Source organism: Danaus plexippus, chromosome 10 (assembly GCF_018135715.1).
Source record: "Danaus plexippus chromosome 10, MEX_DaPlex, whole genome shotgun sequence".
Lineage (NCBI taxonomy): Eukaryota > Metazoa > Arthropoda > Insecta > Lepidoptera > Nymphalidae > Danaus > Danaus plexippus.
Genome location: NC_083543.1, coordinates 8246087 through 8262730, shown reverse-complemented (window position 1 = coordinate 8262730; position 16644 = coordinate 8246087). Strand labels below are relative to the sequence as shown.

General features: G+C 34.9%; 1 long non-coding RNA gene across 1 annotated transcript; it reads left to right on the top strand.

The window, feature by feature from the left end:
• The first annotated feature begins 293 nt into the window (after positions 1-293).
• Positions 294-6075, top strand: LOC133318992 (uncharacterized). The gene is made up of 3 exons (XR_009752708.1): positions 294-1062; positions 1880-2073; positions 3038-6075. It is a non-coding gene; the product is annotated as an uncharacterized LOC133318992 (long non-coding RNA).
• The last annotated feature ends 10569 nt before the right edge of the window (positions 6076-16644 follow it).

The following is a 16644-nucleotide window of genomic DNA, read 5'->3' as shown; positions in this document are numbered from 1 at the left end:
GTAATATTAATAATAAATTATATATACATATAATATTTCTGATATATTAAGATTCAGCAGCTTCCTGTATATATCTTGTTATGTAATTTTACGTTCAATTTAAATCCATCTTGATAATATTAAAATGTATTTATTTAATAGAATAGATCTACAATTGTATTTTTATAATTGAATATTTAGTTTTATAACGTGAAACTCAAAAAAAAACAGGACAATATGTTTAGATAAACCACTCGTTCAAAGCACTAACATTTGTATGAATATTATATATAAGTGATAAGGTGTAACGTTTTCGACATAGGCTTTGTATGTTTTAAATAATATTTTTCCTCAATTAATATTTAATACCCGTTTATATTTAACGAGTGCTCTTTGTTGCGCGTGAGACGTAACAGTCGAAATCGATATGCTTAGTACATGTTTGTATCGTCACTTGCGGAGCGTTTCCCGTTCATTCAATAAACAACGTTAAAACGACCGCGAAGGTTAGAGTGTAGACGGTTAACGCCTCGTTTATAGTTTGGCAATGCGAATAGTAAGAATGCCGGTGCCACGTACAATCAGGATTGACTTATGATATTACTGATGTTAAAGTATTAAATATTATTTTATATTTGTAAAGTTACGAGTGATATCTATTTGATTTCTTAATAAATATAATCGTAACTCACGGTACTTGTCGGCGCTGTAACGTCTTGTATAGCATGAGTGTACAGCAATCCCCCTTATCGATATTCTATTTTGATGACATTAAGTTTTTTCGTGATAACTCTCCTGTAACGTCAACATTGTACTCGCAGCTGAAGTATCTTCCACCGTACAAATGAATCGCCAAAGTATTCTAAACTTAATGTGATCGTGAATTTGTCTATATATAAACGTAAACGTAATCGTTGGTTATTTTAATGAGACAATTTAGAGCGGTCGCTAGTGGGTTACACATATTGGTGTAGCAAGTCGCTGTTGGCATAAGTTGCAGCTCCTTGGAAACCTGTTTTGCGCTTCGCTCGGAAAATATGTCGTCGATAGCGCGTGGCCACTCACCGCTCCGACGCATACACAGTAATTATTATTTATTTGTAATTATTTTTACAACAGTTGACAAGACTAATTTTTTTATTAGTAACTGATATAGTATTTAAGATTTTTTGTACATATTTTCGTGTTATTATTTTCCCTTCATATTATTCCCTTCGATATAATTATGTTATATATATCTTTATATAGAATCTATTTAATTTCTGTCCCTTAATGTGATAGTAAGCTCATGATTCGAAACCTGTTGAAGCCTATCCGTTAGTTACAAATATTTGTTTTAGATAAATATAAAACCTTTTTGGGAGTTTCCTTGTTTGTTTATTTTTTTTTAAATGATGAAATTAATAAAAACACCACATGTATTAGTCCGTGATTTTTTTTTAATTTAATGATTTTTAATGTTTATTTAAACTGTAACGAGCCACTGTTAATTTAAATTCTGAAAGTATGTTTTTAGACGTACTAGTTTCGGTTTTGGTCGTTATCAGTACAACGGAACAGACATGAGGTAAAAGACCTTTACAATTTAAATACGTTCTTGATAAGTGTAAGTAAAGTCTATTATGAGAAACCTGTTCTGGCAACTTTGGATTACATTCGCTAATATTTTAATACAACAAACAGTACTTATACGATCCTCTAATTACAAATGAATGTAAAGATTTAAATTTATCAAAGCCACATCGTATGTAACAATGAATCGCGTGAAACGGTTAAGTGTTTTACCAAAATAAAGGCTACGGAACGAGCACAATGACTCAAATGGAATTCAGCGGTGTCGGACAGTGAGCATCGTCGGAATCAGAAATACAATCCTAATTATAATCGCACGCATCCGCAGCATCCGCACGGGATGACGTCTGGACCGAGAGACCGTGGAACAGGCGAGAGATGTCCCTGGACATGGAACGCTCAATGAAGCGGCGAGCATAGAACGGAGGAGGCGACGAGGAGCTGGGCTCGAGGCAGCTCACACAGACACTGTCCTCGCAAAATATGACAGTCGATGACGAGATGTGCTATTAGCTATATATGGTAAGAATTGCTACTATTTTAGATAATTCCGTACAGACGTGGAGCACGGTGAGGATGTACACGTCTTCTTTATTTTTGGTTCCACATCGACGTTGGTTTTTATGTTTATTAATAAATCGTTGTAAGGGAGTGGAGTGTGCCTCGTAATATGTATGTACAGGAGGAATATTGCCGCAATGCGGTGCGGGCATGTGTCGACATATCGCTTCTGCCCTTTACTGGCGCGTTTAGATACGCTGCTAACATATATGTAACGTTATAACTAGTCGGATCCATCGAATTATAATCGTAAAGGACTCGCGAGGGTTGAGAAGTTAGTGTAGTGTAATTCGTTTCGTTGTTTTATTAATATATTAAGCGCATATATGCGGTGTTATCGAAGTATACATTTGAATACTAACACCTAAGTCCTAACTAGTGGAGAACATTAGCCGACGGTTGATTTACGTTTCTACAGTGTACGGTGAACGTTACGTGGGCGAGTCTATTCACGTTACAAATCATCTATATATAGACTCGAATCCTTATTATTTTCTCGCGTCTGACGTAAATTACAAACGTTTCGATTTATTTTAGTGTAATAAATAGTTTTCTTAGCGACTGCTCCGACACTGCTCATTGGAGTGTTTGTTTCCTCGAAGCTGTCTTTATTAAGATAAAAATGCTCGTCCTTAATCTAAAAATGACTCTCGTGGGCAATATCTATGGATAGTTTTTAATAAATGTATTTAAAGCATGTTGTCTCTGTTTATAGAATACGAAATAATTTGAATTGCGTTTACTTTAAATTAATAAATGTTACGTAATTATTAAAGTTTTATTTTTGAGCAACACCAAGGCTTGGGTAACGCGCTTATATTACGTAATTTATATATAAAAAATATTTATTGCGAGTGGTTGTATGAAAAACTTGAATCTTATTAAATCATTAGGGAACATTGTTATGTAGAATTAATTGTTGCAGAGCAATCTTATATTCAGTACATCGGAGTGTGTCACAGCTTTGTATCTGCAGTATTTTTTATCACAAAGGACTGTATCACTAGGTAAGTGGAGTAATTTATGCAAAGGTGTTGTTCTTGGTTGCATCTGCCTGCGCACGCGCCGCCGTCCACGCACACATACGAACTAATTACACTATCATCTGTATACGTTCATGCAGATTAAAAAAAACCCTAAACTAAAAATACCTCGCAGATATTAATATGTCAAGCAAGTTAAAAATTTATAAATTATTCGGACACACCTGTTATATTCGCGTATGTTGAGAGTGTTTTATGCTTATTGATGTTTGCCTTAAAAAACCTTCGCATAAGTAACGTTTCGTTTGATATAAAATATGTCAAAGGTGTTATTTATAAGTTTTTCCTGTTAAGTTGCGCGGTCGGGTCGGGAGCAGGGCTAATTATAATCAACTAAACATCATTGTATCGCTCCTGAGGGCTGCAGCTTCGGTGGTACACACTATTAATATCTGCGAGCATCAACAATCACATAGCTACGCGCCCGTTAATTAACTTTTAAACTCCAAATGAATACGGCCCGTACGTTAAACGACACTCGTACCGATTGTTAACCGAACGTTTAATGAGCGTTTAACATTAAATTTTATGATACTATTATATATCACGCGACATTTGTTTCAAAATGATGAACGAGTCGCTAACATCGTTCCAACCCTAAAATGGCCACGTCTCTGTGGACGTTTAAGTTTTTTGTCCTTTCTCAGCTCATTGTCATATCTGAAGCCCCCCGTCTGTCAATTCTACTTATATCTGTTTATAAATAACTGTTGATGAATTTGTGATGCTAAATTTAACGGTTCACTGGTTTGTATTGTGTCTAAGAGATGGATTGTGTGTCTCGTGTCTAACATTCACATCGGCCGGTTGATGGTCTTATGATATTTCGATGTTACTTAAAGTTTAAATAGACCAGTTTAATTTCTGCTGGTGTCAGGCGCCCGCTGGCTAATTTAATCCTGACGCTAGTCACTTCAGAGGCGTCGGTCTCATGTAAACTGTACAAGAAAAAGAGCTAAAACGCTCGTCTCCGAGGGAATGTTTCACTTGAAGGTTGTCAGTGGACCACTTACAATTATACAACATAGAGAGCGTGGAATCTGCGGTGAATTTCGAGAATTATCGTGGGGTCGATGAACCGTGTCGACGCATCTTGGCCGTTGCTCGTTTCGGATATATATTTTTTTTGTTATTTTCTTAAAGCAGATCCTTATGATTTTGATATTGGGTTGAATATAATTCATGATCGCTTTTAATGTTAACATAAAATATCCTTAAAGATTTTCACTCAGACGATGGCGTGATCGAATTATCAGAAGAGTGCTTTTATTTTTAATAAGTGAAAAGAAATTTTGTACGGAGCGTTCGACTCGTAGTCGTTTTTGTTTGTGATACCCGATGGATCTCAATTAAAAATTAATAATTCTATATACACGAAATACCTTTTCCTTCCAATTAAAGCTAGACCGAGTCTGTAGTATTGTAGTCTCATTTAGATTAATGATTCGGTTCGTGTTACACAAGCGACCAATGCTGCGTTCTTGCGACACTCCGACAAGGACTTGCAGTACAGTATTAACGCTTCCGCTTTGTCTTGTGCAGTCGTATTCAATACATTGCAATTGAGATATTACATATTGCTGTATAGCCAGAATATAAACAGCTGGTTATATGATCGTATAATGTCGAACCGAATGAAGTGTTTAGACGTTCAATAAAATGCGTCTTGAGGCAGTAATTCGTTCGCGAAGGAGCCTCGACTGTGTGTAAGGTGACCAATAAAAGTATGGTCGTCGTAATAAATAAAAGAGTGTCCGTCTCAGCTGCGCGGGTGCAGGTGAAATAATTGGCAATTCTTTGTCTCTGTTCGTCAAACCGAATTCCGATACGTTGATATGAGAACACTTGAGCATCGTCTCGTTTTATTCATTTATAAATGGTGTTCTTATTATTTTCTATCATTTAACATATATATTACATTTTGTATCACTCTTGAAATTAAATTATGTTTTTGTTTACTCATTTCATGAATGCGAAGTAATGACGTGCATTACCGGATAGTTCTCGTTACATGTTGGGAGTCACCGTAAGATAGTGAAACATGTGAGCGCGTGTGGTCCTCTCGGACAGTATCCCCGGCCTAGTTCACGTTAAGAACGTGACTGACAACTTAGAGCTAGCGTTACGTTAATATAGTGCCAGTTTAATTGGTTGCCGACATTCGTTACTAATTGCCATCGAAATGTTTGGTTAGCGGCGAGAGTCGGGTCCACGGGACGGATGATTAGATTCAGTGATATCATTAATACGACAGCGTGGCTAAATATAATCAGTGTATTAGTTACAATTGCGACAACGTGAGTGAAATTCCGGATGACAGGAATGTGGGTGAGATAACCCCATTCTGTTGGAGCATGCGCGGGAGCCCTGCCCCCCTCACCCTTCCCGCCCCTCCGAGGCCCCTGCCCTGTAACCCGGCATGTTTCTGAAGCTCCTCAGTCCACAACCCTCTCTGTCATATTCCCCAGTACCACCGCATCCCTAGCTCTCAGCCCGCGACCATGTCAATTCTCTCATTTACATCACCAATTAATACCAACAATTTCATAGTCGCGAAGCCGATAATTGTTTCCTGTTTTTCAAACGACAAACATCTTTTAATTGCGTCTTAGATATTAAATGAAATATATATTTACACCTCGCTCCACATATACACTGACTTGAGATATTACATACTATTATTTTTAATTCGCATGGAATGTGCTAAATATTAATAGCGGTGGGTCCATTAAGACAGATGCTGCAAGATCGCGAGGCGGTCCGGTGGCGGGCGTGAGTGTTATCTACATTTGCATAGACCTGGCCGGAATATGTCGACCTCGAAACAGCTGGGAGTTAAAGATATATCCATTAATTATTATTGTACTATTAATCATTGTCACCACTTACCTGTGACAGAACGACACAAAAACTTTGTTTGCCATATATATTATTTATATATATATATATATATATATATATATATATATATATATATATATATATATTTTATATATTTGGTCAAGCAGAGTTATATCAAGTCATTTAACAAACTTACAATGTTTCACCCAAGCTAATAATGCTAATAATGACTGAATATAATCCAGATAGTTTTATCTTTAATTCCCAAATCCAAATCATTTTACTAGTTTAGTAATATATCTCTCGATCTTACTGTTTCTTAACAACAATAGCGATGTGTGTCGCGTCTGATAATGATGTTGTTTGCTCCGTCTTCCGTCATCAGACAATAACGTACCTTCAATATGTGTAAAGTTCTCCTGCGATCTTATCTCAATATTCAAGTGAACCGACTCCAGTTAGCATCGGTTTGACTCGGGACTAAAATTTTTTGTATTGTTTTAAATACTAACTTAAATTCCATTATATCATTGCGTCGTTCACGAATTACTCTATATATCTTTAAGCTTACAATAGAGTATATCAAAAATTCTCGATTGCTTAATAATTGACATTGAAAATATATATCATATTAATAAAAATATAAAATTATGCAAATCAAAATCGACAGATACGTTTCGTAGAACTGTCCGTAACGCCACATCCTGATGCAGGCGGACGGCGGTCACATTGAGAACCGACTGGGCCACGATCGACACATTCCACATATATTAGATTGCATTAATTAATACCAGCTTCCTTTGTTTGCGTGCTATTGTGAGATGCGTATGTAGGTACATACCTAGCGTCATTGATTCATGCTCCATGCGACGAGACGTCTCATGATTCCGATATTAACATTAATTTCGTATTGTATAGCACACATACCACAGGCACTCGCTGGTTTCAATGGATACTATACATAAACATCGCTTTGTCCGTCTTAATTATAAGGACTACCAATCTAGTCTACTTGCTCCGAAATGATTTAACGAAATAGCAAGATGTCGTGTTGATAAAAACACACCAAGGTTGATACTCCGCCACCTTTACCTACCGTAGCAAAAAATATATATAAAATTTAAAAAAAAAAAAAAAACAACAACAGATTCCTCCTATTATAATATAAAATATAATTGTGGCTGTAAAAATAAGACTCTCGGTTGTGAATATTTTTGTAAAAAATGACATTGACGTCGGAGGCCTTACACACTTAACATTCAAATATTGCTAAGTATTATTTTACAGAGGCAGGTGAGGTATCGATGGCAGAGTATTATTCAGGGTGAGGTGTCCGCTTGAATTAGAATGGCTTAAATACATAACAAAAATTAATATTCATCGCCGTTATATTATGCGAATTTTAAGATCATTCGTGTGAACGCGTCGGGATTGAAAGAGCGTTTAAAAAAACATGAAATTGGTAAAGTTTTAAATCGTATGATAATGTTTGTTATAAATCATCTTTATTTAAAGTGAGGCGTAATCTGCTTAACTTAGCACAAGGTATAAACAAAGGCTGGGAAGTGTCGACACGAGCAACATTTGGATGACCCGTCGCATGAAGTCATTCGCTTAGTTGGAATTTTTTGGGATCACCGTGACTCACCAGTCACCAGCGGTACCCTCCGTACAGCGGGCTGTGACGAGTGAAGCGCTGTTGGGATTTCTGTTGAAGCCTACTTATCATGGAACTCGTGTGGAACATACATACACACATTCATTGCTAAATAGATTTCCTTGTATGACGAATCAAATTAATTATCAAATTTTTATTGATTTTTTATGTTAAATAAATACATGAACTTTGTTCATTTACTTAATATAGTTGTATGTCAAATAACAAATTAAATCAACAAAATAAAATATCATAGTATAGGAAATATATTAGAAATATGACAAGTCCGGCTTAATTTAAAAAAGTCGCCCTTTTCTGGGACGTCCTATTTAAATGAGTTATATTTTAAATATTCTTATAACGTACGAATTTGTGTAAAGTATAACGTATCCTTAGTATTGGCTGGTTTCCAGAGCTTTTATGACTAATTTAAGCATATTTTTTAACTGATAGAAGATAGCTTTATGCGTCTGCGAAAGGAACATTCGCTCGATTCCGCGCCGAGTAACCTTTTCAACTCGTGATCGATATAATTTAAAGTAATTATTTGAAATATTTTTATATGTTTGTTTAATTAATTTCATATGTGGATGCGTCAAAAACTTCCTTTCTAAGGATATATATCTTTAGTATATTTGTGCCTTTTTAAACTTTCTGATGTTCTGGGAAAATGTTTATAGCTATTTGATTTATAATAACTATGTACAGACAAATTGACAATTATTTCATTTACGGACGAAAGACAGTTATCGTACTAATTAAATCTTTCTGTGATATAAATAAAGTTTAAAATAAAACATATTAAATAAATCGTTTTCTTTTTTTGTTGTAAGATATCTTTAGCATACTTATAAGGACTAATATTTTTTATACAATATATTTTGCCAATTTGTTTTTAATGAGGTCTAAGACTTCGCGAGTATTCGTTAAAATAAAACGAATATTTTTTCGGGCTTTGCTACGCGGATTTTTATTATTTTAATTACATAATCCCGACGTTTCTGTTACTTTTCAGCAATCGTGATCATGGACAGACGAAAAAATTCGAAAAATATTAGTTTTATTGTTTCTTAAATACTAGTGTTAGTGTGACGTCTTCTACAAGGTATTCGGAATAAACAATAGATAACCAATAATCAGCGACATCTATAGTCTATAGTTATGTCTCGGTCTTGAGGTAGTTGAATTGAACATTGAATTTCAGGATAAAGTAAAGCCGTCTTTAGAATCTGTTGTATAAACATCGTTACTGTAAAATTTCATCAAAATCGTTTAAGTAATTTATGCCTGAACGAGTGTAATAAATACGCAAAGCCTCACAAACTTCTGCATTTATATTTTATATTATAGCTAAATGTACTATGACTGTTGCCTCAATACAAAGTCATTGATGCAGTTCAATATATAATTCTTCAGTTTTGTCTGTATGTAACATAGTATTATTATGTACACAAACAGACATCCCTTATCAGTCACCTCTTTATATAAGAAGATATTTGTATTCTATTCTTATGTATTTAGATTTAGCTTGTTATCTTATTGTCAGATTTTACGAGCTGATGAAAGTTTCTTCTTAATTACATTCTTTTATGAAAGTCTTGTAAACATTGAAGAGTAACCGTGGAAGTTGTTAAAACAATTTAATGCCGAATTGTATTTGATAATCACAGCGAGTGGGGACCCTGTAGAAGGCGGCGGGCGGCGGGCGGCGGCGGGCGGGCGGGTGCTGTGTGTTTGTTTGAAACAGTGATTACGTGATCTTAGCCGAGTTACGAAACACTTCGCACAATACACTCCGCTCTGAAACGAATTTAACGCACTGAGAACAGGAAGCGACAGTTTGAATAGCGGACTACGACTGGAAGTGACGTCACACCAAACAGGATATTTGATATCGGCTTACTTCAAAGATAACTCAAACTTAACTAAGCAGTAAGCACTAATATGAATTCGGAGAACGAATCATTAGTAACAATAAAAACTATGAGAGATTAAGACTTACAGAGTATTAATTATTAATAAAAAATCAAAATCTATAAATTTAAACTATGTCAGTGTATCTGTCACACAAACAGTTCTGAAACTGTACATTGGTATGATATTTTATATAATCCTGAGGATCTAGATGCTGGAGTTAGAGATCGTTCCAAACATCGTTTCCTAGTAGTGTTCATGTGAGTACATTTTACGAAATCCAACGTACATTTTTGTCGCCACACCGTTTATACACCTCTAAATATTACATTCAATCAAACGTCGACATAAAATCACTAGATAATATGGAAATCATTACATCGATAGACACATTAGCATACTATTTAATGAGAATAAATCCCTCTCGCTTGTTATGTTTTTTGTGTCGTTTCCAGGTCGTTAATATCCGTGCGTTTGGTAAGACGCGTAGTGAAAGTGATTGCGTGGATGTCGCGTGCGCCGGCGCACCCGCCGAGTACCGACCTTGCCATATACGAGCTCCGGGCACATCCATTGCACTACTTACCTTGAAACTTTTTTGCCCGTTTCGCCATAGTCAACAGCGCCGGCCCCAGGCCCGCCCAGGAACGATCGACGTACTGCTACACGAGAAACTTCGACAACCTCCGCTATAAAAGGGACTCCTTTGAAATGTATAGTCATATATAGTTGAATATAGACTTCGTAATAGCCAAATAAATTAATACATGTTCATGTGTGCGATCGCAGAATTTTAATTTAAATAATGTATATGTATAGCCCGATAAGAGTTAGTATTTACGTGTTATCGTACGTAAGCATTACGTTAACGTTAGCGGCTTGTTATTGTTGTTACAGCGAGCAACGAGTAAGGAGCAAGAATCACGTGTTCTCGAGGACGGCGCGAGAACTCACACCATCAGGAGGGAAATGCAGTTTAGCAATCAAAAGCAAAAGTTTTAATGTAGTACTGCTTGTTTTCGGGGATGGACTTAGAGTGGCCGAGCTGATCGGCTTTCGCTTGCCGTCTAGCATTGAGGCATTTATCATTCCTAGGTCGGGCCTGTCCTCAATTCGGCCTCCGAGCGCTCATACAGCGATGTATGGAATGCTGTCGTTAAGACACTAACTTTGTGCAACATATTCCAAATCCGACTGGCCGATACACCGACACACCGTCGCTAACCCCGTTCGCCAAATAACACTATAACACCCATTCTATACCTATAGCACACCGTGGATTACAGTAAGCTCTCCGTCCAACGTCACCGCGGTCACTATAAATGGGCTGTTATTATAAAAATATAAAACCTTTTTCGTTGTCCAACTCGACAAATATGTTGTTAGTTTTAATTGCTATATCTCGGTAGTTCGACGCCGTTCAATAGACAACGTTTAAATTTGTAAACTATGATTGATAATGTCAGCGGCGACATTAATTAAAACATTGATCCATGAGCCGCTATAACAACATTATATTAGTTTTAAAGCGATCAAATTTTAAATATATTTTTGTATCGTATATAGAGCTTTTATTAAGTGAACGTCTCTTTTTCATGCGTTTTTTTCCATAATTGCTCTAATAAAAATGTAAAAATATGTACCGAGAAAATAAATGTCTCGCTTGACTTCAATGAATTTATTGTCGTGTTTATTATATTAATAACACAGTTTCAGGTGCTCGCATAGAAAAAAAATATATATTGTCTCGATCTGTCATAAGCAATTTTTAAATATATTACATCTCCTATATTTACTTCATTAATGATAAGTTTTGTCCTGTCAGATGTCATCTCGATAAAAACAGAATTAAATAAATATAAAAACATTAACAAGCGGATGTATAAGAGCAGGAAATCTTAAATATATTATACATTAATTATTAAACTAGTAACGTGTGGTAGGATCGAGGTGTGTTTATAATTACTTAAAATGTCAACTAAACACATTAGCTAAGGTAACGAGGCCGGATAACAGATAGTAATCAACTTCAGGAAGACAAAACACTTTAAAAATTGTCAAAAAAATAGCTGTCAACGAAACATATTATACCGATACATGAACCATACACAGTGTAATTGATTAGTTCGTTTTTTAGGCCAACAATGCGCCTTCGTTTCAAGGTAATCTGAAACGTAAATCCTACGTATAAATGAACGAATGATCTATGTTATACATTTTATTTGAGAAGCGTTTCACTTCATATATTTTTCCGCGTGTACAGATCAGTATCGCTCGTATCCGTTCCTCGTAATCGTCATATTTAACAATGCCAGCGCGAGGTTGAATTTATTTGCAGACGACAAACATAAACAAATCGCTCCAAAGTGACTTTTGTTTCGAGTTCGCGTCTTTGGGCTATTTGATGTGTAATTTTAGATGTATTCGTAATAATTACGTTAATTTTGTAAGTGGTATTAAAGTATATAATGGTTTGATAACAATGTTCTCACCTTCAAATAATACTCCATCGTCAAGTATATATAGAAAAAACGTAATTTTTTACGCTGATTATGTAACCAGAAGCTTATTAGTTACGTTCAACGTTAAATTGCGCTGTTTACGTAATATTCTACTACCTCGTTTGTGTTAGTCAGTTTTTTTTTTAAATCCTAAGCTACATGTTAGAAGTGTTGATATCTGAATGCAATCAAACGTCGTATTAAAAACATATCTTGATTGTTAAACAAAACAAACTTAATTTAATGACAAAGAGATTCTTGTAACGATAATGTGGTCAGGGGTAATACCTTATTATTGTAACAGTGCATGAGGTTTAATTAACTGGCGATTTTCAAAACAACCGCTCGCTGTGTCTAGTAACTTGGGCGTTTGGTGACGTATTTGACATTGAACGGTCGACCCGATTAAGCGCGGCAGATGAGGCGCTAGATGTTTCGTCTCACTCTATCGCTGCTTACTTAACGTACATTCCGCAAATCATTTTACATAATTAGCGATCTGTGTCCCTATTGTTATTAATACAGCAGCCTATATCTAGATCTTTCTTTGAAATATCGCTGGAAAAACGAAAGTTGTGCAGCCGAGCCTATAATAACGATGCTATGAGATTGCAGCTCGTAGTTCGCGTGAGGAGACCAAGGTATCAGTTCATGTCATGGAACCTGAAGTATACGTTTGTATCTCCTTCGCTCAGTGAGGGTATCGAAAATTTTTAATTTTTATTTCTTTTTTTTAGCAATTTTTTTGGATTCTTATTGAAATGTATGAGCAGAACACCAGATCACATGACTCCAAAACCCCTACATCACCCTACTGTTCAAATCAGGTGACGGTATTCTCCACAATTTACTGCTTCTTACGTCTTTCTCAATCGATAAAATTAATGTACAAGATGTCGGCAACTGTACTTCCAAAAGGTGTAATCAATTCGAAGAGAATATGGTACACTCTGAAGAACACCAGGAACTTAAATTTTTGAAAAAGAAAGTATTTTTATATGATCTGGACTTAATAATATTCACGCTTTAATTTATATGTCTGTTTCGGATAAGTTACAGGAATGTTCCGATACATACATACAGATTTCTATCTCCTTCTAAACCATCAGAAATATTATTCTATTTTGAGGAAGAAAACTGCGTAGAAGTTGGCATAATCTTCCATTAACAAAGTCTACGGTTACGTTACGAAACTTAATTTAGCTTAATGCTGTTGTAGTTTCAAACAACATTTTTTGGGCACCTTCAAGGTTTTTTGTTTTTGACACTAATTTAAGGAATACTGCTTTGCAATATATAGCACGGAGGAATTGCTTCCCAGAAAGAAAATCACCTATAGAGACTCAAAGATCTAACGTTAAATCCAGTCAGTGAATTGCGAATTCACTTATACTGTTAAGTAAACGTGAAACAAGAGCTTTCAACTATAATTATCCCAAAAAATATTTGTACCACGACTGATAGATTCGACGTGTTTCAAACATATTTCTACCTTCCGTTAAATATATGCGAGCATCTTTGTTGGTTATTGGTCATATGCAAGTTACGGTTTTAATTAATGAAGACATTCCTTCACACAACCTGGCCAGTTGGTTATTCAGCGGTCGCGTTAATAAAATATAAATTGTAACCGATCTTAACATAATTAGCGATGTCGGTGCGTTTGTAGTTGCAGCGAGTGTCTCTCATACTGATGACGGCGACCGACATGAAATCTGCCCGGAATGTATAAACAAGCAAATTTTATTGAACGTAGTTTATGATCAGTTCTCATTCGCGCGGCTTCGAGTGATAATTGGCATCATATACATACAAACACCTGGCCCATCTCACAAACGAAATATTGTTAACAAGTATGGCTTATGTCATACAATAATAATATTATAAAATAGCCAGTTTTTGCTACATTTTTTTTTTTGGTGATAATCATTTGTTATTACTACGTCTGGAATATTGTGTTTTTGTAGTAAGACTGCTTTTTGTTCTTATGTAAATGAGGAGTGGCTATATTGTCTCAATTGTCTCGTATGTCAGCGATCACGAGAACGTAAAAGATGACATTTTAGTTAATAAACCGATTAATCGGTACAGATTTTTCAAAGCCAGCTCAAGTCACGTCACGTCACCTCACGTCAAAAATCTGTACGACTCCAATCAGTAACTCGAACAACCTCTCGTTCCTGATGTCATCAGACCTTGCGGAGTCAGCTTCTTGATATAAAACAGATATTCAATTAAATATTTTAATTTTTATGTTTTTCCTCACTTGAATTATATTTCTTTATTGTAATGCTATTGACAATGAAATTATTGTTATTGCGGTAAATTTATTTATAGAACGTAATTTTATGGCGAATCATGAAAGGAAACTTCGTTTCAATCACTCGCAGAACTATATTCTGAATTTAATTTTTTTTTTGTTATTTTACGGCTATATAATTAAATATTATACAGGTAAGTTTAGAAAATGTACAAATGGCTTATTTAAGTGACATCCGCAACGCGATAGCTGAATATTTTTTTCATAATTTTCACTTATCACATTATTATAACATTAACATAACATACGTATAAGTAATTTCAATGTCAAAGTTCTAATACCATTATTTTATTTAAAGGGTTATTGATCGGTGGCTTTGACGTGTCCAAATATTTCAAAATAATATTGTACCGAATTGTTATTCACTGAGCTACAGTAATACCAATGAACTACTGCTTCGACATGGAATTTCGAGCGTCGAGTTAATTAAAGTTGTTTGTATGTAAATCGTATTTCATATTTTTTGTATTTAACGAAACAAAGCTGTACTAAAGAGTACGCGCGAACATAAATTACGGAATGATAAAATCAGAAGGCACTAAACATTTTCTATGTTTATAAATTATAAACGTTGTATTTACTGTGACTGTTGAAAAATATTACGTTCATCAAATTTTTTTTTTATATATTTTTTTTATTATTTGGCATAATTCATTAAATAAGAACATTCCTAAACGTCATTGTAACACTTTATTTAGGTAAATATTGACGCGCCTCCATCTTGACAGATTGTCAATCTAGCTGTCAGTGTAAAGTTGCAATGTAATTCTTCCTATTGACTTACAAAAACAAAAACAATTTTGGTAAAAATATCTGTCAAATGAACTATAAAAGCTGTGTGCTATAGTAGAGTAATTCCACAGAGAATTATTTACTAACTGATGACATATCTACGTACCAATAGGTATGTTTGTGTGTCACGTGTCGACACACAATACCAACATTAACTGTGACGTAGTCGGTAAACAGCCAGCGCGAGTTCCGTCACATATTTTTATTAACTCATTTTAATAAAATTTTCTTGTTGCTAATATTTTACACATTTTTTATCTTACGGTGTCATATTATTAGTTTCGAATAGTTTAAGTTTCGATGGAGTTAAAAGGCGTGTTTATATTTTGATTCGTTGTTCTCGTGTGTAATGTTAGTCCGTGGGTATTCACCGATTGTGACGTCAGTGTTGCTATGTTCGAAACAACTTACATATTTACATATATTATTTAATGAAATACAATATATAATTATTAATTACTGGGAATTTCTACCAGATTAAGATTTTCCCTTGAACTTTAGTTATAATTTTAATTAAGATAATATTAACTTCAATGTCCGATATCTTACGACGGGTGGGGAAAATATTAATATAGCAGTAACCGAGCTCTGATACCGAGGGATTTATCGTAACTTCATAAAATTATATGCCATTATTTTATTTTATTCTTTTCTGCATAATAAATACGAAAAATGCATATTGTAATAATTTATATGTGCTGGATGTAAGTTTTATTAATATTATATTTAATGAGTAGTATCCGAACGCGCCCGTTCAGTCCCGCGTACATTATTACTTCTAGAAAGTATCACTCGCTCAACTTCATTTGCTTAAACTTTCGATTTGTTATGAATTCTTTTCAACTCTGTTTTCTCTTCACGTACTCATGACCGTAATTCATTTGTTTTGGAACCGTCTTACAATCAATCTACGAATGGCCTGTTTTATAATTATTTATAAAATAGATACGAAATATTCATAAACACCGGAAAATAAACGAAATATCAGTGGTATTTACATAAGATAACCAGAATAAAAAACGAGATTGCTCCGATTATGTTCATAACATGTATTAGAAGTTAATAATATTAGTGCGATTAATATTAAAATGTTTTATAAAGTGTTACAAATGTGTGAATGACGTCGGCTGTATGATGCTGTACCAAATGAACGTCGCCTTTAAATTTCCCTGGCGTTCGCACACATTAACAGCAATGTGGCTACTGGATTTAAATATGTGTGAGTGAACGTACTTTACAGCTGTGTGTGTACGTAGTTACACTCTTCAAAGTCAATAAACTGAAGACGCACCTTAAGTATATATGAATAAGGATCATTATAGTATAAATATTAATATAATAGACGCATAAATAACATGGCTCCATTGTACCGTATTGTTTCATGTTTACTCGTATCTGTGTGAGGTTAAGTAGAGCGGTGCTATCTTCGAACAGAGATTCCATGGAGTTTAGATTAAAAAAGCA